This window comes from Micromys minutus, assembly GCF_963924665.1.
Source record: "Micromys minutus genome assembly, chromosome: 32".
Classification (NCBI taxonomy): Eukaryota; Metazoa; Chordata; class Mammalia; order Rodentia; family Muridae; genus Micromys; species Micromys minutus.
This window is the reverse complement of record NC_137967.1, coordinates 25,943,995-25,969,804: the sequence shown is the minus strand read 5'-3', so window position 1 is coordinate 25,969,804 and position 25,810 is coordinate 25,943,995. Positions and strand designations below refer to the sequence as shown.

General features: G+C 38.1%; 1 protein-coding gene across 1 annotated transcript in view; it reads right to left on the bottom strand.

Annotated features, from left to right (window-relative positions):
- LOC308413570 (uncharacterized protein) overlaps nucleotides 1-25,810 on the bottom strand; it is a 46,565-nt gene that overhangs the window by 16,240 nt on the left and 4,515 nt on the right. The window contains exon 2 of the mRNA XM_080908611.1: nucleotides 24,156-24,246. The gene's annotated coding sequence lies outside the window, so the exon portion shown is untranslated. The remainder of the gene's footprint in view (nucleotides 1-24,155; nucleotides 24,247-25,810) is intronic.

Here is a 25,810-nt window from a genome sequence, read left to right as displayed (position 1 = left end):
GACAACAATGATTTTTCTAGAAACAAGTGAATATCAACCTTCTATGTCATAAAACTAGGTCAGGAGAGAAGCAAGTGGTCAGACTGTCTCCACTAACAATGCCTGAGAACTGGCCAGATCGAGAAATGAATTCTCCAATTATTTGGGGAAAAAACCCTTTAATTATCTTACACAGAGGATACTGCAGAATACTGAAAGACACGGGATATTCGGCAGTCATCCCACAATGCTGACTTTACTCTGAAGTAAAAAATAAAAGATAAATAAAAAATACCCATGAAGGAAAAAAATCATAGATCAGTTTCAAGGATGTACATTGACAAAATGATTCTCTCTAATGCATACAGAAAGGGAATGGGTTGATTTCATGCCAATGACATGAGTGTTTCAAGATGCAAAAAAAAAAAATTCAATGCACAAAATATGTAAAATCATTGAGAGAAGACACACATTTCCATTAAAGACATGGGACAAAAATGTCACATTGGTTCACTATGTAAGTACTGAAGAGTATGGAACAGACGGAACATACCTCCGCATAATCAAGACAGTAGCCAACATCCTAACCCATCGTTACATAATTTGAACACAGCCTCCATCATTCTTCTGCACGCAGAAGACAGAAAAGGTGCAGTGGCTTCACACTAACTCATAACAGTGTATCAGTGCTTATCAAGATCAAGTAAGACTCAGAACATTTTCCAGAAATCAAATAAGAAAAAGAAAGCATGCTTTTCCAAATTACATACTTTGTGAAAGATGATTCTTCAATTCCAAAACTACAAACATTCCACAGGAAGGCTCCAACCTGATAATATTCTTAATATGCTATATAAAAATACAAGAAAATATCACCTGCTTTTATACATTACTAGGGAATATGCGGAGGAATCAGCAGACTACTTATTGTCTTAAAATGTCATGGATACACTGGTGTAGAACTCAAACAGCTAAAAGGGCTCGGTAGGCTATTCAGAAAAATATTATCCTGGCTATCTTCAGATGCTGACCCCCAGTGCTGCAAAACCAACATGCCCAGCAAGGTATGCCTACCAGCACAATAGGCCCAAGACAACTTCATAAGTAACAGAAGCCTTTCTAGTTTGATCTGAAGTCAGCCATGAAGAAAATGCATAGCTGGTACCGGAAGCCAGCCAAAAGTCAACAACTGGAAACATCACAGGCCCAAGATGAAACCTATCACTAATGTACGGCTACATGTAGGAATATTGAAATTGCCTTATATTGGTTTGACTTACACTACAGTCTGGTGCTGCTTGGAAGCCCAATAAATCAGACAAAGTTAGTTTGCAACAGGAAATTGTCATTTCAGAGACAACTGAGTACAATGAGTGTAGTGGGGGAGGGGAAGGTGGAGAACACGGGAGAAATGGGAGTGAGTTATGGAAACCCATACTGTCACATACCAGCACAGTTGGAATTATGGCTAAATGCCAGCCTGGCTACCAATCCTAAACCTGCCTCAAATCATACATGAAACATGAGTGGGATGATTAGGATGAAAATGTGAGTATCAGGATCAAGATAGAGATCAAGAGACAGAGGATCAGGAGAGGGTCTTCCCGGGGGCCCCATGTGGCAGTGTGGTGAGGTTTCACAAACCTGTGACAAATGCCCATGTCCTCCTCCTCTGTGCAGAACCATGGGGCTGCCTAAGACTCCCCTGCACACCCCCCTCCCCCCACACATACACACTGAAATGAGTGTAACTTCACTCAGTGTGTTTGGATTCAAAGCACTTCACATGTGAACAGCCTGGAAGAGTTGTTGGGTTTGACTTGGGACATAATTAAAACAGAGTCCTTAATCTAACTTATTGTATTAATTCACATGCATTTTCCTGAACTATAAATTACTCTGCAATTATGGTGGATACTTATAAAACTTACTAAGTATCAGTCAAATCATCCATATGATAAATCTTTGCCACATTACAGTGGACATGGGATATTCACAACTCTGGAGTCCATGTACAAAAACAACTTTATTAATCATATACAGGGATCCCTCCTAACTCTTCCAATATTACCCTGAGGTCAGCTGTCCTGTCCTATATCCATGCTCCATATTTAGTCCCACAATAGGAGTGCCAACTCTATGTTCCTTCCTGTACTGCCATCTCGACTAGTTTTCAATACCTCCAGATTGTTTACTGTGTCCTTCTAAAAATAATGTTAATTTATTTTAATTTGTTTTGGAGGAGTATTTTTACCTCTTTCTAGGTCTGTGCACTTCATGCAATACAGCCTAAAGCAGGCAGAAGAACACTGAAGTCTGAGCTCTGGCAGCACAGCAAACAGAACCTAGAAACTGGAAGAACAAGTGCCCTTAACTGCTGAGCCACGCCACCTGCTCTTAACGATTCCTTAATTACCTACCATAGAGTCTTCAATCAAAAAACAAGTGAGTGAGACAGATTCATGGAGCACCAAGGACATTCTGAGAACAACTGGTCGCTTACTGTACAGACTGTGGGAAATCAATATTACTGTATCTATGATTATTCTCAATGAAAAATTTCCAGAATCATTAATGAAATAAAAACTGACAAATTGAATTAAAGTCTGCTTTCTATTGTCACTTGAAGCTCACCTCAATCCCTCTAACATACCTGATCCTTTGATACAGTCTCCTCCCTCTTTACCATTCTGGGCTCTTAGTTGATTCACAGGTGAGAATTTTGTCCTACCCTATGGAACATCTAATAACTGTATAAACAGGGTGGCCTGCTATCTTATCACAGCATGCACACAGACTCACTTTTCCAGACTCTGAGAAGCAATATTAAGAACTAAACACAGGAAACATTTCTGAATACACCGTTTGCATCTTCGAAAACTAACTGCAGAAAAGAAGTTTCCATAGTAAAGGTTAATGTTTACAACCAAAGCCCATAGCCATTAGGCTACTAAAAAATACTTCCTGATTCATCAAATCTACAGTGGCTACTTATGTGAGTAGTATCTCAAAAGTTCTCTGGGGATGCCACTTCCCCAGAGAGCAAGGACATTTTCTCTCATAGGCGACTCATAAAATAGTAGTTATAAGTAATGGATGAAGTTAAACTCTGGGTCTTTCTAGTTGCCATACTGTCTTGAGAACCATGCTCATAGGTAATAGGTAAGGAAATCCTCTATCTATACCATACGCCTGCAAATATCCTCAAAATTTTAACAGGAACAAAAACATTAGGAAAAGCCCCAGTTCGTATGATCTAAAATCTTCTGACAGAGTTAAGACAGCCAAGGCAGGATTTCAGACTCAATGTTCCTAGGAACTGCAGCACAGAAGTGGTCACTCTCTTGGTCCTGTCTCCCATCATTGCAGGCTGCAGTGTGTAATTTTAAACAAAGCCATGCTTGCTCTGACTAGGTGCTGGCATTGGTGGTCACACCCACCCCACCTGGCTAGCTTGGTGACAGTCACCCACCTGCTTCTCCTTGACAACGCCTCCAGCAGGTGCCCCTCCTATGAATGTCTGGAGCAGTCAACCAACTATCCACCCACAAAGCTTGGCTCTACCAATGTCATGATGTCATTCGCCCACCTGAATCGTCGGGAATGGAAAACAGACCATCTTACGTTTAAAATGAACCAGAATGACACAACCGCTGAGCGTGGAATCTAATGCCCTAAACTCATCATCAATTCTATGTTGGAAAGTCTTCCACCACCAGGTCTGGAAAATTCCCTGGCCTACATCCTGCACACCCTCTCTCTCTCCTCCTCCTGAAAAAGGCCATTTCTTTCTTCTGTGTCCCCTCTTCCTCTCTCCGACCTGGAAACCCACCTCCTTATCTTCACCCAGATATTGGATTCTTGTCGTCTTTACTAGGCAATCAAATAATTAGAGGAAATCACACCATTTCTGTCCAACAAAATAAAGAACAGAAAACCAAAACAAACAAAACAAACAAAATCTCTTCTCCCAGATATAATTGAAGAAAAATCGTGACGAGTAAATTACATAGTCCGAGGTACAAATGACATCCAGCCTATCAATTCATCAAAGTAGATAAAAGTACTCTACCATCCATCTAACTTAAAAGGCTTATAATTCTACACCTTTTATGTCCTGGTTTTAGGAAAATCATCTTCTCAATGCTGAACATCTTGGGCTGGTTATGAGAGTACAGCCACTCTTCAACCAAGTCATAAATCAGAAAGCAACTTAAACATTACCTGAAATTTATAGGAAGCAATAACATACCTTCCAAAACTGAAACAAATAGTACAGACAGCTGTCTACCTGGACAGCCCCCAATTCCTCAGAGCCTTGGCTTTCTGCCAGGATAGTCTATCTGACAGACATTTGCAAAGCAGAATTATCAAAGGACTGCTCATGCTGACTTGGCAGAGTCAACAATCGACTATTTGGCAAAATGTGTCCTTTTCTTGGACAGGTTTGGTCTACAGATGAAATAGACCATTTCTACCCAGTGGCTACCTTGCCAAAATAAACAACCTCTCCTGGAGGTGAGGATACTCAGTATCTTCTTTGAACCAAGAAGTGGGTTCTGTCTGAAGCAGATATGTCTCCAAATGAAGTGATTAAATAACATTAAATGTCACATTCTGTGGATTTCTGATGCTTTTGAAAACTATAGCTGAACTGTTCCACGTGAATTATGCTCAGCTATTTCTAATTGACATATCTCAAAAACAGCCTTATATTATATAGTCCTCTTAACCATGAGTTTGCTATCTGGCCCTTTAACTTGTATTGCTTAAACAAACAAACAAAAAAGCAGTTTGAAATGGCAGTTATCGAAGGACTGGGTCTAAGCTTTGCATTAACTTTTGGTATTGATTGAAGAAATTCATACCAATGAAAACCTTAAATCTGCATCAAAAATAAATCCCATACCAATGTAAGAAATTATAACTTCAACTTGGTAACAATTAGAAAGATTTCTGGCTACATAATCAATATAACAGAAACAGGAGGGCGGTGATCTTGATCTCAGGACGCCACCAGACCAGGCAAGGAACAGAGACCAGAGCGGCTTGGCAGCAAGCTAGCTATGAGGGATGGACACGATCACCCACCCGGAACCTCGCAGAGGAGTTGAAGAAGAAAATGAGAAACTCCAAGAAGTAAGTGAACCATTCAATGTTCTAAGGTACAAATCTAAACAGGGCATTACACAGTGCTGAGATTGAAGCAGGATGCATTTGACTTAACAGTGTCAATTACCCTTTCTTTTAGACAAATCTTACACTAATACCACAAAAAGAAAATAGTATCAAACACAAAGATAAAACGGACACTAGAAAGTCTCAACACCCAAAGCAATTAAGCCCACACAAATAGACACAAATAAAAAACATGGACCAGTTGCCAGGGATGGATACAGACAAAGAGGTTATCTCTAAATTACATGTGAACAAAATATAAGTTGATTGAATGCCAAGCATGTAAGACTCCTTCAGCATTATGAGTTAATCAATATAAGACACCAAATATGTAGTGTCAGAAGAAACATGACCATGTCAATAGTCATTAAACACCTGTGCTAAACATCACATTTGCTCACTACGAAAACTCTGAAGAACACAGAATAAGAGGAAGATACAAGAGCGGAGCCTGGCCCATCTGACACCCGGAAACGGCAACTCATACAGGCTGAGCAACTGGGGAGTGGGAGACCTAGGCTGCAGGGGAGCAGAGAGATCTCTATGGAGTGCACACGGAAAGTGCACACCCTATCTTGCCCTGCCTTGCCCTATCCAGCAATTGGAAACAGAAAATTAGAACTTCTGTTTCCACCCGGAGGTGACTTCAGGACACAGAGCGGAGCCTGGCCCATCTGCGACCTGGAACGGAGGCTCGTAGAGGCTGAGCAACTGGTGGGTGGGAGACCTGGGCTGCCGGGGAGCAGAGAGATCTCTGCGGAGTACACACAGAAAGTGCACCCCCTGCCTTGCCCTGCCCTGCCGTGCCTGATCCAGTAACCAGAAACAGAACATTGGAACTTATGCTCCCACCCGACGACTCTGAGGCATAAAACAGGGCTCAGCCTATCTGACACCTGGACCAGTGAAGAACCAGGGTCACAGACCAGATAGAAGGGAAAGGCGAGAACATATCACTGACAACAAAATGGCAAGAGGAAAGAAAAAGAGTATATCCCAAGGAAACCAAGACAATCTCGCAACACCAGAACCCAGCTCTCCCATAACAGCAAACATCGGAATTCCAAACACTCCAGAAAAAGAAGACACAGACCTGAAATCATACCTCAAGATGCTGATAGAGATACTTAAACAAGAAAGGGAGGAAAAGCAAAAAGATTCAGAAGCTTTTAAAGAAGAAACAAGAAAAACACTCAAAGAACTCAAAGAACTAGAGGAAAACAGAACCAAAGAAATAAAGGAATGGAAGAGGGAAATTAAAACAGAAATTGACACAATAAAGAAAACGCTAAAGAGATAACCCTAGAGTCAGAACACCAAAAAAAGAAATCAGGAGTCACAGAAGCAAGCATTTCCAATAGATTACAAGAGATGGAAGAGAGAATCTCGGGGGCAGAAGACAACATTGCAAACATAGACAAAACAGCCAGAGAAGATGAAAAAAACAAAAAGCTCCTAACCCAAAATGTCCAGGAAATCCAAGACACAATGAGAAGACCAAACCTAAGGATAATAGGAATAGAAGAGGGAGAAGAGTATCAACTAAGAGGCACAGTAAATATCTTCAACAAAATCGTAAAAGAAAACTTCCCTACCCTCAAAAATGAGATGACCACGAGCATAAAAGAAGCCTTCAGAACTCCAAATAGGTTGGACCAGAAAAGAAATACCTCCCGACACATAATAGTAAAAACATCAAGTGCCCAAAGTAAAGAAAGAATACTAAAAGCAGTAAGGGAAAAAGGTCAGGTAACATATAAAGGCAGACCAATCAGACTCACACCCGATTTCTCAACAGAGACTATGAAAGCTAGAAGAGCCTGGACAGACATCATGCACTCCTTAAGAGAGCACAAGTGCCAGCCCAAACGGCTATACCCAGAAAAACGATCAATCACCATCGATGGAGAGACGAATATATTTCAGGACAAATCAAAATTCACACAATATCTGACCACAAACCCAGCATTACAAAGAACTACAGGTGGAAAACCCAATACAATGAGGGAAAATACAGCATAGTAAAAACAAGAAAACTCTTAAACAAAAAAACTAAAAGAAGAAAAAAACACAGACACAACTCATCCCAAAAAAGCATTAATGGCAGGAAACAGAAACAACTATTCCTCGATATCTATTAAATTAAATGATCTCAACCCCCTATAAAGAGACATAGACTATCAGACTGGATACATAAACAAAATCCAGCCTTTTGCTGCATACAGGAAACTCATCTCAGAGACAGAGACAGACACTATCTCAGAGTAAAAAGGTGGGAAAATAACTTCCAAGCAAACAGCTCCAAGAAGCAAGCTGGAGTAGCTATTCTAAAATCGAATAAAGTAAATTTCCAACCAAAAGTTATCAAAAAAGATAAGGAAGGACACTTTTTACTCAATACCGGGGAAATCTGTCAGGAGGAACTCTCAATCCTTAACATATATGCTCCAAATAAAAAATCACCCACATTCATAAAAGAAACCATACTAAAGCTCAAAAAATACATTTCACCCCACAAATAATAGTGGGAGACTTTAATACCCCACTCTCACCAATGGACAGATCAGGGAAACAGAAACTGAACAAGGACACTGCAAAACTAGCAGAGACTTTGAACCAACTAGAATTAATAGATATATACAGAACATGCTATCCTAAAGTAAAAGAATACACATTCTTCTCACCACCCCATAGCACCTTCTCGAAAATTGACCACATAATTGGACACAGAACGAGCCTCAATGGATATAAGAAGAATGAAATACTAGCTTGCATCCTCTCAGATCACCATGGTCTACAGCTGGTCTTTAACAACAACAAAGACAACAAAAAGCCCACATAAACATGGAAACTAAACAATGCTCTGTTTAAAGGATAGCAGGGTCAAAGAAGAAATAAAGAAAGAAATTAAGGATTTTCTAGAATTCAATGAAAATGAAAACACAACATACCCAAACCTATGGGATGCAATGAAAGCAGTATTGAGAGAAAAACTCATAGCCCTAACTGCTTCCAAAAAGAAACTGGAGAGAGCTCACATCAGCAACCTGACAGCACAGCTAAAAGCCCTAGAACAAAAGGAAGCAGATATACCCAAAAAGAGTAGACGGCAAGAAATAATTAAAATTGGGGCAGAAATAGACCAAATAGAAACAAAAAGAACCATTGAAAAAATCAACAAAACAAAGAGTTGGTTCTTTGAGAAAATCAACAAGATTGATAAACCCCTAGCCAGAAAACTAAAGGGCAAAGAGAGAGTATCCAAATTAACAAAATCAAAAAGGAAAGTGGTGACATAACAACTGAAACTAAGGAAATTCAAGAAATCATCAGATCCTACTACAAAAACTTATACTCCACAAAATTGGAAAATCTGGAGGAAATGGATGAATTCCTAGACAGATACAAGGTCCCAAAGTTTAACCAGGACCAAGTAAACCATCTAAATAACCCTATAACACCTAAAGAAATAGAAGAAGTCATCAAAAGCCTCCCAACCAAAAAAAGCCCAGGTACAGACGGGTTCAGTGCAGAATTTTATCAGACATTTATTGGGGATATAACACCAATATTCGCCAAACTATTCTAAAAGATAGAATCAGATGGAATATTACCAAAATCATTTTTTGAGGCTACAATAATCCTCTTACCTAAACCACACAAAGACCCTACAAAAAAAGAGAACTTCAGACCAATCTCACTTATAAACATTGATGCAAAAATACTCAACAAAATCCTTGCTAACCGAATCCAAGAACACATCAAAACCATCATTCATCATGACCAAGTAGGCTTCATCCCTGGGATGCAGGGATGATTTAACATAAGGAAATCCATCAATGTAATCCACCATATAAACAAACTTAAAGACCAAAATCACATGGTCATCTCACTAGACGCTGAGAAAGCATTCGACAAAATCCAACACCCCTTCATGTTAAAAGTCCTGGAAAGAACAGGAATCCAAGGCCCATATTTAAACATAATAAAAGCAATATACAGCAAACCAACAGCCAACATCAAACTTAATTGCGAGAAACTTGAAGCAATCCCACTTAAATCAGGGATTCGACAAGGCTGCCCACTCTCCCCCTACCTATTCAACATAGTACTGGAAGTCCTGGCTGGAGCAATTAGACAGCAAAAGGAGATCAAGGGGATACAAATCGGAAAGGAAGAGATAAAAACATCACTCTTTGCCGATGACATGATAGTGTACTTGAGTGACCCCAAAAATTCCACCAGAGAATTCCTACAGCTGATAAACAAGTTCAGCAAAGTGGCTTGATATAAAATTAACTCAAACAAATCAGTAGCCTTCCTATACTCAAAGGACAAACATGTGGAGAAAGAAATTAGGGAAAAGATACCCTTCACAATAGTCACAAAAACTATGAAATACCTTGGTGTGACTCTAACTAAGCAAGTGAAGGACCTGTATGACAAGAACTCCAAACCTCTGAAGAAGGAAATCGAGGAAGATCTCAGAAAATGGAAAGATTGCCCATGCTCATGGATTGGAAGGATCAACATTTTAAAAATGGCCATCCTACCAAAAGAAATCTACAGATTCAATGCAATCCCCATCAAAATTCCATCCCACTTCTTCATTGAATTGGAAAGATCAATGTGCAATTTCATATGGAATAACAAAAGATCTAGAATAGCGAAATCCATCCTCAACAACAAAAAAACATCTGCGGGAATCACTATCCCTGACCTCAAGCTATATTACAAGGCAATTGTGCTGAAAACTGCATGGTACTGGTACAGAAATAGGCAAGTGGATCAATGGAATAGAATAGAAGATCCAGAAATGAGCCCTCATGTATATGGTCACCTGATTTTTGACAAAGGAACAGTAAACATTCAATGGAAAAAGGACAGCCTATTCAACAAATGGTTCTGGTCCAACTGGCACTCAACATGCAAAAGAATGAAAATAGACCCGTTCTTATCTCCTTGTACAAAGCTCAAGTGTATGTGGATTAAAGATCTCCACATTAAACCAGATACACTGAAACTATTAGATGAGAAAGTAGGGAAAACCTTAGAACACATAGGCACAGGAGAAAATTTCCTGAACAAAACACCAATGGCTCAAGCTCTAAGGTCAAATATTAACAAATGGAACTTAATGAGAATGCAAAGTTTTTGTAAGGCTAAGGACATCGTCAAGAAAACAAAACGGCAACCAACAGAATGGGAAAAGATCTTTACCAACACCACATCAGATAGAGGCCTAATATCCAAGGTGTACAAGGAACTCAAAAAGCGAGACACCAGAGAATCAAATAACCCTATTAAAAAAATGGGCTACAGAGCTAAACAAAACGTTTTCAGTTGAGGAACATCGAATGGCCGAGAAACATCTGAGGAAGTGCTCCACATCCTTAGCCATCAGGGAAATGCAAATCAAAACAACGCTGAGATTCCACCTCACACCTGTCAGATTGGCCAAGATCCAAAACTCAGATGACAGCAGATGCTGGCGAGGCTGTGGAGAAAGAGGAACACTTCTCCACTGTTGGTGGGGTTGCAAGCTAATACAACCACTCTGGAAATTCATCTGGCGATACCTCAGAAAATTGGATATAGTATTACCTGAAGACCCAGCTATTCCACTTCTGGGCATATACCCCAGAGACACTTTAATACACAACAAAGATATATGCACCACAATGTTCATAGAGGCTCTATTTATAATAGCCAGAAGCTGGAAGGAACCCAGATGTCCTTCAGCAGATGAATGGATACAAAAATTGTGGTACATATACACAATGGAATACTACTCAGCCAGCAGAAACAACTCACAGACTGTATGAAGTCCAAGAAATAAAGAAAACAAAACAAAACAAAAATAATATTTACCAAACAAGAAAACTTTAACTATTTCCATGTTACATTTTGTTTTACATGTAGTTTAGCTCATTGTAACTATTATGTTTTCAAGGCATACAATCAATCCTTGAAAAAAATCAAGTACTGACTAAAAAATATATTCGTATAGTTTTATGTAAAAATTATTTTAAAATCTGAAAAAAAAGTACTGACAAAAAATGTATCATTTTAAGCAAAAAATGTTTAAAATCTGTACATTTATCTTTGTTTTGTAAAATAAAGTTGTAAAAAAAAAATAAATAAACACCCCATGGAATAAAAAGGAAAAAAAAAAAAAAAGAGGAAGATACATCAGGACAATGAACAAAATGAGACACAAACCCACAAATCCACACTAAAAATAAAGTACATAAAAATACATAGAGTGATAATTTTTTACATTGAATACAAACCCACACTAAAATGAATACATAATGGAAAGAAACCTTACTAATGCTATAAATGTGAAAAAAGGCTCAAAGCCAGAATCAAACCTTAGTAGACATGAAACAACTCATACAAATGGTCTGAATGTCTTAAGTTATGTGGTAGTACTGAATGGAAGGATGTATAGAAAAAATAAGACAGCTCTAACTACTATGTGTGAGTGTGGTGTGAAAAGCCCAGGTTGACATGTTTTAATGCCAATTTAACCATTTTGAGAAAAAAATCTTGATATTTTTCACACTAAAAATTTAAATTAACTAGAAAGATTTCTCTTTTTACTGCACTATACAGACATGACATGACTTGGGATCAGTGGGCTGGGTCCTATCTGGTCTCATTGGAAATCTTATTTTCTGGTCACTGAACAAAGCAGCAGTCTGCTAATTGTTCCTGATGAATTTTCCAGCTGTGCATGTCACACTACACATGGAGGTGGGAACCCAAGTCTGTCTGTCTGTCTGTCTGTCTGTCTATCTGTCTATCTATCTATCTATCTATCTATCTATCTATCTATCTATCTATCTATACATATATATATCATATATAATAGACAGCAGATATGTATACACATGCATATACATCATACACACACATAAACACATATACAAGCACATGCATGTACATGGTCATTAACAGACATAGCTATACATATTCCACTGAATCACTTATCAATTTCAGATATTTATTATTTTGTTTAAGCCTCCAATGCCCTCAATGTTGCACAATATTTACTGCACCTCTGACATTATATGTGTAATGTTTGGGTTGTATAGATTTAAAAAAAATTCTTTCTAAACTGATTAAATTCAAAATGAATATTTATGTGGCACCAGGTTCTTTCACATGATTTATAAATAAAAAGTGAGGACTCAGAGTTTGGTGAGGAGAGACAGTTGGGTAAATCAGGAAAAATTTGTTGTACGAATATGAACAAAGCATGTTATATAAGACTCTCACAGAATTGATAAAGTTTTCCTAAGATTAAAGAGAAAACCTTGAATGTGGAGAAATATTCCTATTAATGAGTATATGGTGTTCTTTATAAAGCTATCAGGATGTTTACACAAAATCACAAAATTTTATGGTTTACATGTAGTTACAAAATTATATATATATATATACATATTTATACAATATAACATATATTATAGAATTATATATATACATATAAAACTTCATATTTCATAGATGTGTTTCTGTAGTGTGGGGTGAAATTCCTGAGGCCTTTGATCCCTACAACCTCGATTTATGGAAAGTTGTGTTACCGAATATTTGTTCTGGTTTCTCAGGTTGAACCTTTTGTAAGAGCAACACTGATCTTAACCACAGAACTAACACTTCATTGCTACATATTTTAAAAATTAGATATACTGAAAGGAATGCTAAGTGTGGCATACACACTGGCTCTGTGGAAAATATGTAAAATAGCTTCCTATTTTCACTTTTAATCCAAGGCCTTGTGGAAAATTCCAAATGTCAAAAATACTGCACACTGACTTTTTCTATGATTCATCTTCAGCAGTTCTCCTAAAGGGTTAGTAACTACTCTGGTCTTCAGCAAGGAAGCCACCTAATGAGATGCATCATGAAATGATAACAAATGCAAATCAATTTGGCAATGTGAAATTGAGAATGTCCCTAAATTTTTAAATGGCTTCCAGAAAAGACAGCTGTTATTTTATGTAGTAAAATGTAATATATCTCACAGGTAATTAAAAATAAATATACTTCATTTTAATGTACTGCAGTAAAAACTGCTAGGATAAATGCTTACCAAATAATTAGTAACACGGTGTGTGTGTGTGCATGTGTATGTGTGCATATGCATGTGTGTGTGCATGTATGTGTATGCGCATGCCTGGGAGCTTGTCCATTTTTACATGTGTAACAAAAATAATTTACCAAGTGAAACCATGTCTGTGACAGAAAGTTGGAGGTCTGAAGGTCTGGATGGTGATTCGGTGCTTTGAAGGCTCAGCACTGCTGGGGGAGCTCCTAAGACACTCGAGGTAACTTCCTTCTGTGATAGCACAGAGCACAGTCTCCCTCATCTTCATATTAGGCCAGGCCATGGGACACTCTCCCCATAAACCGAAAACAAATATAATGTGTAGATATATTCGTCTCACCTACAAGAGCAATAATAGCAGGAAACAGAAACAACTATTCCTTGATATCTATTAACATAAATGGACTCAACTCCCCAATAAAGAGACATAGGCTATCGGACTGGATACATAAACAAAATCCAGCCTTTTGCTGCATACAAGAAACTCATCTCAGAGACAAAGACAGACACTATCTCAGAGTAAAAGAGTGTGAAAAAAACTTCCAAGGAAACAGCCACAAGAAGCAAGCTGGAGTGGCTATTCTAAAATCCAATAAAGTAAATTTGCAACTAAAAGTTATCAAAAAAGATAAGGAAGGACACTTTTTACTCATTACAGGGGAAATCTGTCAGGAGGAACTCTCAATCCTTAACATATATGCTCCAAATACAAAAGCAACCACATTCATAAAAGAAACCCTACTAAAGCTCAAAAAATACATTTCACCCACACAATAATAGTGGGAGACTTTAATAACCCACTCTCTCAAATGGACAGATCATGGAAACAGAAAATGAACAAGGACACTGTAAAACTAGCAGAGACTTTGAACCAACTAGAATTAATAGATATCTACAGAACATATCATCCTAAAGTAAAAGAATACACCTTCTTCTCAGCACCCCATTGTACCTTCTCGAAAATTGACCACATAATTGGACACAGAACGAGCCCCAATGGATATAAGAAGATTGAAATACTCCCATGCATCCTCTAAGATCACCATGGTGTAAGGCTGGTCTTTAACAACAACAAAGACAACAAAAAGCCCACATAAACATGGAAACTAAACAATGCTCTGTTAAACGATAGCAGGGTCAAAGAAGAAATAAAGAAAGAAATTAAGGATTTTCTAGAATTCAATGAAAACGAAAACACAACATACCCAAACCTATTGGATGCAATGAAAGCAGTACTGAGAGGAAAACTCATAGCCCTAAGTGCTTCCAAAAAGAAACTGGAGAGAGCTTACATCAGCAACCTGACAGCACAGCTAAAAGCCCTAGAACAAAAGGAAGCAGATACACCCAAGAAGAGTAGACGGCAAGAAATAATCAAAATTAGGGCAGAAATAGACAAATAGAAACAAAAAGAACCATTGAAAAAAATCAACAAAACCAAGAGCTGGTTCATTGAGAAAATCAACAAGATTGATAAACCCATAGCCAGACTAACTAGAGGGCAAAGAGAGAGTATACAAATCAACAAAATCAGAAAGGAAAGTGGAGACATAACAACTGAAACTGGGGAAATACAAGAAATCATCCGATCCTACTACAAAAACCTAGACTCCAGAAAGGTGGAAAATCTGGAGGAAATGGATGAATTCCTAGACAGATACAAGATCCTAAAGTTAAACCAGGACCAAGTAAACCAACTAAATAATCCCATAACAACTAAAGGAATAGAAGAAGGCATCAAAAGCCTCCCAACCAAAAAAAGCCCAGGTCCAGACGGGTTCAGTGCAGAATTTTATCAGACATTTATTGTGGACATAACACCAATACTCTCCAAACTATTCCACAAGACATAATCAGATAAAATACTACCTAACTTATTTTTGGAGGCTACAATAACCCTCGTTCCTAAACCACACAAAGACCCTACAAGGAAAGAGAACTTCAGACCAATCTCACTTATGAACATTGATGCAAAAACACTCAACAAAATCCTTGCTAACCGAATCCAAGAACACATCAAAACCATCATTCATCATGACCAAGTAGGCTTCATCCCTGGGATGCAGGGATGGTTTAACATAAGGAAATCCATCAATGTAATCCACCATATAAACAAACTTAAAGACCAAAATCACATGGTCATCAAACTAGACGCTGAGAAAGCATTCGACAAAATCCAACACCCCTTCATGTTAAAAGTCCTGGAAAGAACAGGAATCCAAGGCCCATATTTAAACATAATCAAAGCAATATACAGCAAACCAACAGCCAACATCAAACTTAATGGCGAGAAACTTGAAGCAATCCCACTAAAATCAGGGACTCGACAAGGCTGCCCACTCTCTCCCTACCTATTCAACATAGTACTGGAAGTCCTGGCTGGAGCAATTAGACAGCAAAAGGAGATCAAGGGGATACAAATCGAAAAGGAAGAGGTAAAAACATCACTCTTTGCAGATGACATGATAGTGTATTTAATTGACCCCAAAAATTCCACCAGAGAACTCCTACAGCTGATAAACAAGTTCAGCAAAGTAGCTTGATATAAAATTAACTCAAACAAATTAGTAGCCTTCCTATACTCAAAGGACAAATATGTGGAGAAAGAAATTAGGGAAAAGATACCCTTCACAATAGTCACAAAAACTATGAAATACCTTCTTGTGACTCTAACTAAGCAAGTGAAGGACCTGTATGACAAGAACTCCAAACCGCTAAAGAAGGAAATCGAGGAAGATCTCAGAAAATGGAAAGATCTCCCATGCTCATGGATTGGAAGGATCAACATTTTAAAAATGGCCATCCTACCAAAAGAAATCTACAGATTCAATGCAATCCCCATCAAAATTCCATCCCACTTCTTCATTGAATTGGAAAGATCAATGTGCAATTTCATATGGAATAACAAAAGATCTAGAATAGCGAAATCCATCCTCAACAACAAGAAAACATCTGCGGGAATCACTATCCCTGACCTCAAGCTATATTACAAGGCAATTGTGCTGAAAACTGCATGGTACTGGTACAGAAATAGGCACGTGGATCAATGGAATAGAATAGAAGATCCAGAAATGAGCCCTCATGTATATGGTCACCTGATTTTTGACAAAGGAGCCATAAACATTCAATGGAAAAAGGACAGCCTATTCAACAAATGGTGCTGGTCCAACTGGCACTCAGCATACAAAAGAATGAAAATAGACCCTTTCTTATCTCCTTATACAAAGCTCAAGTGTAAGTGGATCAAAGATCTCCACATTAAACCTGATACACTGAAACTATTAGATGAGAAAGTAGGGAAAACCTTAGAACACATAGGTACAGGAGAAAATTTTCTGAACAAAACACCAATGGCTCAAGCTCTAAGGTCAAAGATTAACAAATGGGACTTAATGAGATTGCAAAGTTTCTGTAAGGCTAAGGACATTGTCAAGAAAACAAAATGGCAGCCAACAGAATGGGAAAAGAGCTTTACCAACTCCACATCAGATAGAGGTCTAATATCCAAGGTATACAAAGAACTCAAAAAGCTAGACAACATAGAATCAAATAACCCTATTAAATATGGGGTACAGAGCTAAACAAAAAGTTCTTAATTGAGGAATATCGAATGGCTGAGAAACATCTGAGGAAGTGCTCAACATCCTTAGCCATCAGGCCTGTGTAAGGTTGAACCCGCAGAGGAGCCAACGAGAGCTTGCTACATCATGTTCAGACTGCCCAGGGAGAAATAGCCTGGAGACCCTGGAGGCCAGCTAGCATGGTGCACTCTGGAATTTGGTCATATCCGGCCCTAAGAGGGCTAGTAGGCTAGAGCAATCAAGACTCAGGACCAGCCTGCGCACGACTGAGCCCCCACAGAACTCTTGCAAGAACTCTCCCACCTGAGTCCATGAAGACATAATGGAGCCACTACAATAAGATGTCACTACCTAACCACAAAGAGACAAACATCCAGAAGTAATTTTCTTCCTGAGCTTACGGGCCCTCAGATCCACAGAAGAGACAGGCTTCCCTCCGAGACAACAAGAACACCTATAATCACAGACAAAATGGCAAGAAGACAGCAAAGGAACCTAAGCAATGGAAACCAAGACAATGTGGCAACACCAGAACCCAGCTCTCCTACCACAGCAAGTAGTGGATTGACAAACACACCAGAAAAACAAGACCTAGACATGAAATCATACTTCATGATGATGATAAAGATAATGGAGAAGCACAAAAATAACTCCCTTAAACAATTAGTGGAGAACCAGGAAAAATCACTCAAAGAACTACAGAAAAACACAACCAAATGGATAAAGGAATTGAAATCAGAAATAGAAACAATAAAGAAAACACAAAAAGAGACAACCCTGAAGATGGAAAAACCAAAAAAAAAAAAAAAAAAAAAATCAGGAGTCACAGATAAAAGCATCAGCAACAGACTACAGAGATGGAAGAAAGGATCTCAGAGGCAGAAGATAACATAGAAAACATAGACAAAACAGTCAGAGAAAATGCAAAAACCAAAAAGCTCCTAACCCAAAATGTCGAAGAGATCCAGGACACAATGAGAAGAGAAAACCTAAGGATAACAGGAATGGAAGAGGGCGAAGAATATCAACTAAAAGGCACAGTAAATATCTTCAACAAAATCATAGAAGAAAACTTCCCTGCCCTTAAGAACAAGATAACTATGAACGTATAGGAAGCCTACATAACTCCAAATAAATTGGAGCAGAAAAGAAACTTCTCCCTACACATAATAGTCAAAAGATTGAATATTTGAAACAAAGAAAGAATTCTAAAAGCTGTAAAGGACAAAAAAAAAAAAAAAAAAAACACAAGCAACATAAAGGCAGACCAAACAGAATTATACCACACTTCTCAACAGATACAATTATAGCTAGAAGATCCTGGACAGACATTATAAAGACCCTAAGAGAACACAAATGACAGCCCAGGCTCCTATATCCAGCAAAACTCTTAATTGCCATAGATGGAGGAACCAAGATATTACAAGACAAAACCAAATTTACACAATATATGTCCACAAATCAAGCCCTAGAGGGATGATAAATGAAAAAATCCAAAACAAGGAAGGAAACTACACCTAAGGAAAAGCAAAAAAATAATCACGCAAGGAAACCAAAAGAAGTAAAGCACACGAACATAAGTCTGCCTCTAACAACAAAAATAACAGGATACAAAAAACACTACTCCATAATTTCTCTTAATATCAATGGACTCAATTCCCCCAATAAAAAGACATAGACTAACAGACTGGATAGGTAATCAGAATCCAGCATTTTGCTGCATACAGGAAACTCATTTCAGAGACAAAGACAGACACTACCTCAGAGTAAAAGGCTGAGAAAAAACCTTCCAAGCAAATGGGCCCAGGAAACAAGCTGGAGTAGCCATTCTAATATCAAATAAAGTAGATTTTCAACCAAAAGTTATCAAAAAAGATAAGAAAGGACACTTTTTACTCATCACAGGAAAAATCTATCAAGATGAACTCTCAATCTTAAACATCTATGCCCCAAATACAAGGGTGCCCACATTCATAAAAGAAATCCTACTAAAGTTCAAAGCATATATTTCACCACACACAATAAGAGTGGGAAAATTCAACACCCCACTCTCATCAATGGACAGATCATAAAGACAGAAACTGAACAGAGACACAGCAAAACTAGCAGACGTTATGAACCAACCTGGAACATCTATGGGACATTTCATCCAAAAACTAAGAAATATACTTTCTTCTCAGCACCTCATGGTACCTTCTCCAAAATTGACCATATAGTCGGTCACAAAACAGGCCTCAACAGATACAAGAAGATTGAAATCCTCCCATGCATCCTATCAGATCACCATGGCCTAAGGCTTGTCTTTAATAACAACAAAACAACAAAAAGCCCACATACACATGGAAACTGAACAATGCTCTGCTCAATGATAACATGGGCAATGAAGAAATAAAGAAAGAAAGAGTTTTTAGAATTTAACGAAAATGACACCACTATATACCCAAACCTATGGAATGCAATGCAAGCAGTACTGAGAGGAAAACTCAGACCTCTGAGTACCCCCAAAAAGAAACTGGAGAGAGCATACACTAGCAGCTTGAAAGCACAGATGAAGCTCTAGAACAAAAAGAAGCAGAAACACCCAAGAAGAATAGACTGAAAGAAATAATCAAACTCAAAGCAGAAATCAATCAAATAGAAACAAAAAAGAACTATACAAAGAATCAACAAAACCAAAAGCTGTTTCTTTAAGAAAATCAACAAGATCAATCAACCCTTAGCCAGACTAACTAGAGGGCACAGAGAGAGTATCCAAATTCACAAAATCAGGAATGAAAGAAGAGACATAACAACAGAAACTGAGAAAATTCAAGAAATCATCAGATCTTACTATAAAAGCCTATATTCAAAAAAACTGAAAAATCTGGAAGAAATGGATGAATTTCTAGAAAGATACCAGATACTAAAGTTAAATGAGGATCAGATAAACCATCTAAACAGTCCCATAACACCTAAAGAAATAGAAGCAGTCATCAAAAGCCTCCCAACCAAAAACGTCTTAGGACCAGATAGGTTTAGTGGAGAATTCTATTAGACTTTTACAGAAGACTTAATACCTGCACTCTTCAAACTATCCATAAAATAGAAACAGAAGGAATACTACCCAACTTGTTTTTCAAAGCCACAATTATGCTCATACCTAAACCACACAAAAACACCACAAAGAAAGAGAACTTCAGACCAATTTTTCTCATGAACATCGATGCAAAATACTCAATAAAATTGTTGCAAACCAAATCCAAGAACACATCAAAACAGTCATCCACCATGACCAAGTAGGCTTTATCCCAGTAAGGCAGGAATGGTTCAATATATGGAATACATTAACGTATCCACCATATACACAAACTCAAAGGAAAAAAAAAATGATCCTCTAACTAGATGCTTAAAAATGCAGTCCACAAAATTCAACACCCCTTCATGATAAAAGAGTTGGAAAGATCAGGATTCCAGGGCCCACACCTTAATAAAATTAATATACAGCAAATCAGTAGCCAATATCAAACTAAATGGTAAGAAATGTGAAGCAATCCCACTAAAATCACGGACTAGACCAGTCTGCCCACTCTTCCCCTACATATTCAGTATAGGACTTGAAGTCCTGGCCAGAACAATTAGACATTGGAAAGGAAGAAGTCAAAATATCACTATTTGCAGTTGATATGATAGTAATTTTAAGTGAGCCCAAAAATTACACCAGAGAACTTTTACAACTAATAAACAAGTTCAGCTAAGTGCCTAGAAATAAAATTAACTCAAACAACCCAACCACCTTCCTCTACATAATGGATAAACAGGCTGAGAAAGAAATTAGGGAATCGACACCCTTCACAATAGTAAGAAAGAATATATAATATTTTGGGGTGACCCTAACCAAGCAATTGAAGGATCTATATGACAAGAACTTCAAGACTCTGAAGAAGAAAATTGAAGAAGATCTCAGAAGATGAAAAGATTTCTCAAGCTCATAGATAGGCAGGATCAACACTGTAAAAATAGCCATCTTGACAAAAGCAATCTACAGATTCAATGCAATCCCCATCAAAATTCCAACTCAATTCTTCATAGATTTAAAAAAGCAATTTGCAAGTTCATCTGAACTAACAAAAACCCTAGAGTAGCAAAATCCATTTTTAAGAATGAAAACACTTCTGGGGGTATCACCATCTCTGATCTCAAGCTATATTACAAAGCAATTGTGATTTTTTAAAAAAAAAAATCTGCATGGTATATGTACTGAGATAAGCAGGTAGAGCAATGGAATAGAATTGAGGACCCAGAAATGAACCCACACACCTATGGTCATTAGATCTTTGACAAAGGGGTTAAAAACATTCAATGGAAAAAGAACAGTCTCTTCAATAAATGGTGCTGTTTCAACTGGCAGTCAGCATGCAGAAGAATGCAAATCGATGCTTTCCTATCTCTTTGTATAAAGTTGAAATCCAAGTGGATCAAATATCTCCACATAAAACTAGGTACTCTAAAACTAATAGAACAGAAAGTGAGCAAGAAATTAGAACATACAGGCACAAGGAAAAAATATTCCTGAACAGAACACCAATGGCTTATGCTCTAAGATCAAGAATTGACTAATGGGACCTCTTGAAATTGCAAAGTTTCTATAAGGCTAAGGACACTGTTAAGAAGACAAAATGGCAGCCTACAGATTGGGAAAGGATCTTTACCAATTCTACATTTGATAGAGGGCTAGTATCCAATACATATCCAAAGAACTCAGAATGCTAGACTATAGAGAATCAAATAATCCTATTAAAAAATGGGGTACAGAGCTAAACAACGAATTCTCAAATGAGGAACACTGAATGGCCGAGAAGCACCTATAAAAATGTTCAACATCTCTAATTATCAGGGAAATGCAAATCAAAACAACCCTGAGATTCTACCTCACACCGGTTAGAATGGCTAAAAAGCTCAGGTAGCAGCAGATACTGGAGAGGATGCGGAGAAAGACGAACACTCCTCCACTGTTGGTGGGGTTGTAAGCTGGTACAACCACTCTGGAAATCAGTCATGCATTTCCTCAGAAACTTGGACATAGTACTACCTGAAAACCCAGCTATTCTACTCCTGTGTATATACCCCAAAGATGCTCCAACATAAAACAAGGACACATGCTCCATGTTTACAACAGCCTTCTTAATAATAGCCAGAAGCTGGAAAGAACCCAGATGTCCATCAACAGAGGAATGGATACAGAAAGTGTGGTACATTTACACAATGAAGTACTACTCAGCTCTTAGAAACAATGACTTCATGAAATTTCCACTCAAAGGGATGGAACTAGAGACTATCACCCTGAGTGAGGTAACCCAGTCACAAAAGAACACACATGGTATGAACTCACTGATAAGCAATACTAGCCCCAGAAAACTCTGAATATCCAATACCTAAGAAACAATTCGCAGACATTTTGAAACTCAAAAAGAAGGAAGGCCAAAATGTAGATGCCTCAGTCCTTCTTACAAAAGACAACAAAACTCTCATGGGAGGAAATGCAAGGTTAAATAGAGGAGCACGGATTAAAGAAAAGATCACTCAGAAGCTGCATCACCTGGGGATCCACCACATATGCAGTCACCTAATCCAAGCACTATAGCTGTTCCCATAAAGTACTTACTGGCAGGAACCAGACAGAGATGCCCCCTCAGGGACTATGATAGAGTCATGTAGATACAGCTGGACACGCTTGCAGCTAACCATTGGTCTGAAATCAGGAATACCCAATGAGGTTGTTACAGAAAGGACCTAAGGAACTGAAAGGGGTTGCAACCTCATGGGAAGATAACAACATTATCAACCAACCAAACCCTCCAAAACTTCCATAGAGCAAAACACCAACCTTTGTGTGCACTGTAAGACACTTATTGATCCAGTTGGGTATGTATCTGAAGACAGCAGTGTCTGGCATCAATGTGAGAAAAGACTTTTGTTTCAAAGAGGGCACATTTTCCCAATATCGGGGAATGCCAGGGAATGGGGTAGAAAATCGGATCAGAAGGGAGTGCACCTTTGTGAAGGCAAATGTAGGGAAAGAGGGAATGGGAGTGGGGTGGGGTACAGGGATAACATCTCAAATGTAAATACAGAGTATCTAATAAAAAAAGCACATACAAAAGGCAAAAGAAGAATACTGCTATAAACACTAAAATGAACATTAGCAAGTCATCATAAAAAGCTGGTGTTACCTGGAAAGACAAGGCAGATGAGCCTAAACAAACACATGGAGAGAAAAATCATAGACCAGAGGCCACGATTTACAGACAGAGATTGTTCTAAATTACACTGAGAGAGAAGGAAAGCTGTGCTAACACCAACACTGCAAGACTGTTTCAATACTTACAAACCGATCACATAAGAAGACTCGGGCAGAGAAGACATGGGACTCTGTCAATAGATACATGAAAGCCCCGCATTACACTATGACATTAGCTCAGTACAGAAGCTCTCAAAAATGTGAGGACAGAGGGAACATTCCTCAGCATAACAAAGACAAAGTGATACAAAGCTAACTAAAGCAAACAGTACAAAATTAGGAAACTGTAATTAATCTGCTCTAACCAGTCCTAACTCAACACAATGTATCCATTAGTACACAATTCAGGACACAGAAAACTTTATTGGAGGACAATATAGGATAGTCAGAAAGCAAGAGAAACTTCCTGAGAAAACAACAACTCAAATCAGACCATTCACCCTGTCTACAAATACCTAAGACTCCCCATTCTTAGCATTCAAAGGCTCACACAACTGCCATGCAGACCTGGACAAGAGGCGGGGTATCAATGGCCACGCCCAGATTTTGATCCTGTGTGCTACAATCCCAATCTGCCATGCCAAGCCTACTCGATGGTAGTAATAGTGTAATAGTGTCTCACAGATTATTTTGTGTGCAACAGGATTTCTAGTGCACTCTGAGGTCAGCTGCGCAGGAAAAAAAAAAGTGTTGCTTATACTGGAAGCCAGGCCGAAGTCAACAATATCACAAGGGAATCCACTACTGACCTTTGGTTCATGTTCTAATGCATCCATTCACAACCATATCCTGGTGCTGATTTCAGTCTGGGTCAAAGACATTGTATTTAGTGGGCAACAGTTTTTCAGAGGCTCAAAAGTAACAAAATACAAAGAACACCTGACTGACTCCCTTAACCACACATGATGTTATTCCCAGTGACATTTTCTAGAATCATTAATGAAAGAGAAACTGAGAAGTCCAATTTCATACCCACTTTCTACTGTTGCTTAAGCCCCACCCTTGCTGAATTCTTCTAACATACCTGACTCCTTGGCTACAGTCTCCTGTCTTCACCATCCAGGGCTCTGAGTTCTGATTCACAGGTGAGCAGACCTGGCTGAGCACTGGGAGACCTGCATATGGGAAGGAGATTCTTAGAAATTACCTGGAACTTCTCACGGAACAGAAATGAAAGAAGCTCACATCTGCCAAAAGGAAAACATAAAGAAAAGAAAAATACTGTGAAAGACATTATTGCAAGCATGCAAAAGACTTTTGTAATAAAATCTTCAATTGTTTGAAGAAATTGAAGACAGTATTAAGAGATGGAAAGATCTTGAAAGCTCATGGATCAAGAGGATTAAGATACTAAAAAAGGTGGTCCTACCAAAAGTAATCTACAGATTCAAGGTATTCCTCGTCCAAATTCCAAAACAATTTGTTATGGATAATAAATGGAAAACTTCTTACCTATAAACAAAAAATACACAATTACTAAAACAATCCTGAACAATAAAAGAAAATTTAGAATTCTATCAACATTTCCAAATTCAAGTGTTTTACAACACTACAGGATAAAAATCTAATAAAATACTCACAAAAAAAGATATAGGGACTAATAGATATGAATTGTAGACCTAAACATAAATATATATGGCCACCTGATTTCTGATAAAAAAAGACAGAAATACAAACTGAAAAAAGATAGCATCTTACACAAATGTTGCTGGTCTTACAGGATGTCTGCACCTAGAAGAAGAATGCAGATGAATCCATCCTCATTGTTATGTCCAGATCTTGAGGTGCTCACAGAGGACCACCAGGAATTCAACTCATATACAAAACCAAAGCATCTTTACTTAAGCTCACTGTCAGACCCTGCAAACTCTCCAATGCAGGGGGTGGGTGGTGAAGCCTTACCTTATTGTCACCCAAATAGTACAATAGGGAAATCTCCAACTTGTCAGTTACATGATTGACTGACATTGGAAAACTGCAGCTTGACACATTTCCATTGGCTACTAATGAGTCCAGCTTCCTATGAGCAATGGTTGCTAGCTTAAGCAATCTGTTTTGAGACATCTGGAACTTGTGGTACAGTTCTCCGAAGAGATAACTGGCCATCACTAGGGGTAGAGTTGGGGATGCTATGGATATCTCAGTTACTGGAACAAGTTCAGGATTTTTTAAGTTACTATGAACAATCAAAGGGCAAGGTAAATATAAAATGAAGCCTAAAAGTAGCATGGGGTTTGTACTACTACTCAGAACCATTCACTTAAAACCCAGTACAAATTTCAAGTACAAGTCAGTCAAACACCTCAATATAAAACCAAGCACATTAAATCTGAGAGAAAATAGACTGGATAAGAAAAGTAAACATAGTGTCATAAGAGACATACTTAACAAAAATAAACAACAAAACAAAGAACATTGATAGCATTGGAACTGAGATCATTAGTAATTAATAATAAATGTGATCTCAGAAAACCAAAACACATCTATAAGAAAAAGGAAACCATCACTTAGACTAAACAGCAAACTACAGAGCAGGAACAAATCCACCAATTCCACTTCCAACAGAGAACTAATATCATAAATATAGCAAGAACTCAAGAATCTAGATGTGGAAAAAAAGGCAATAGTCCAAATTCAAAATGGGTTAGACATCTAAGCAGAGGACACTAACTGAGAAAA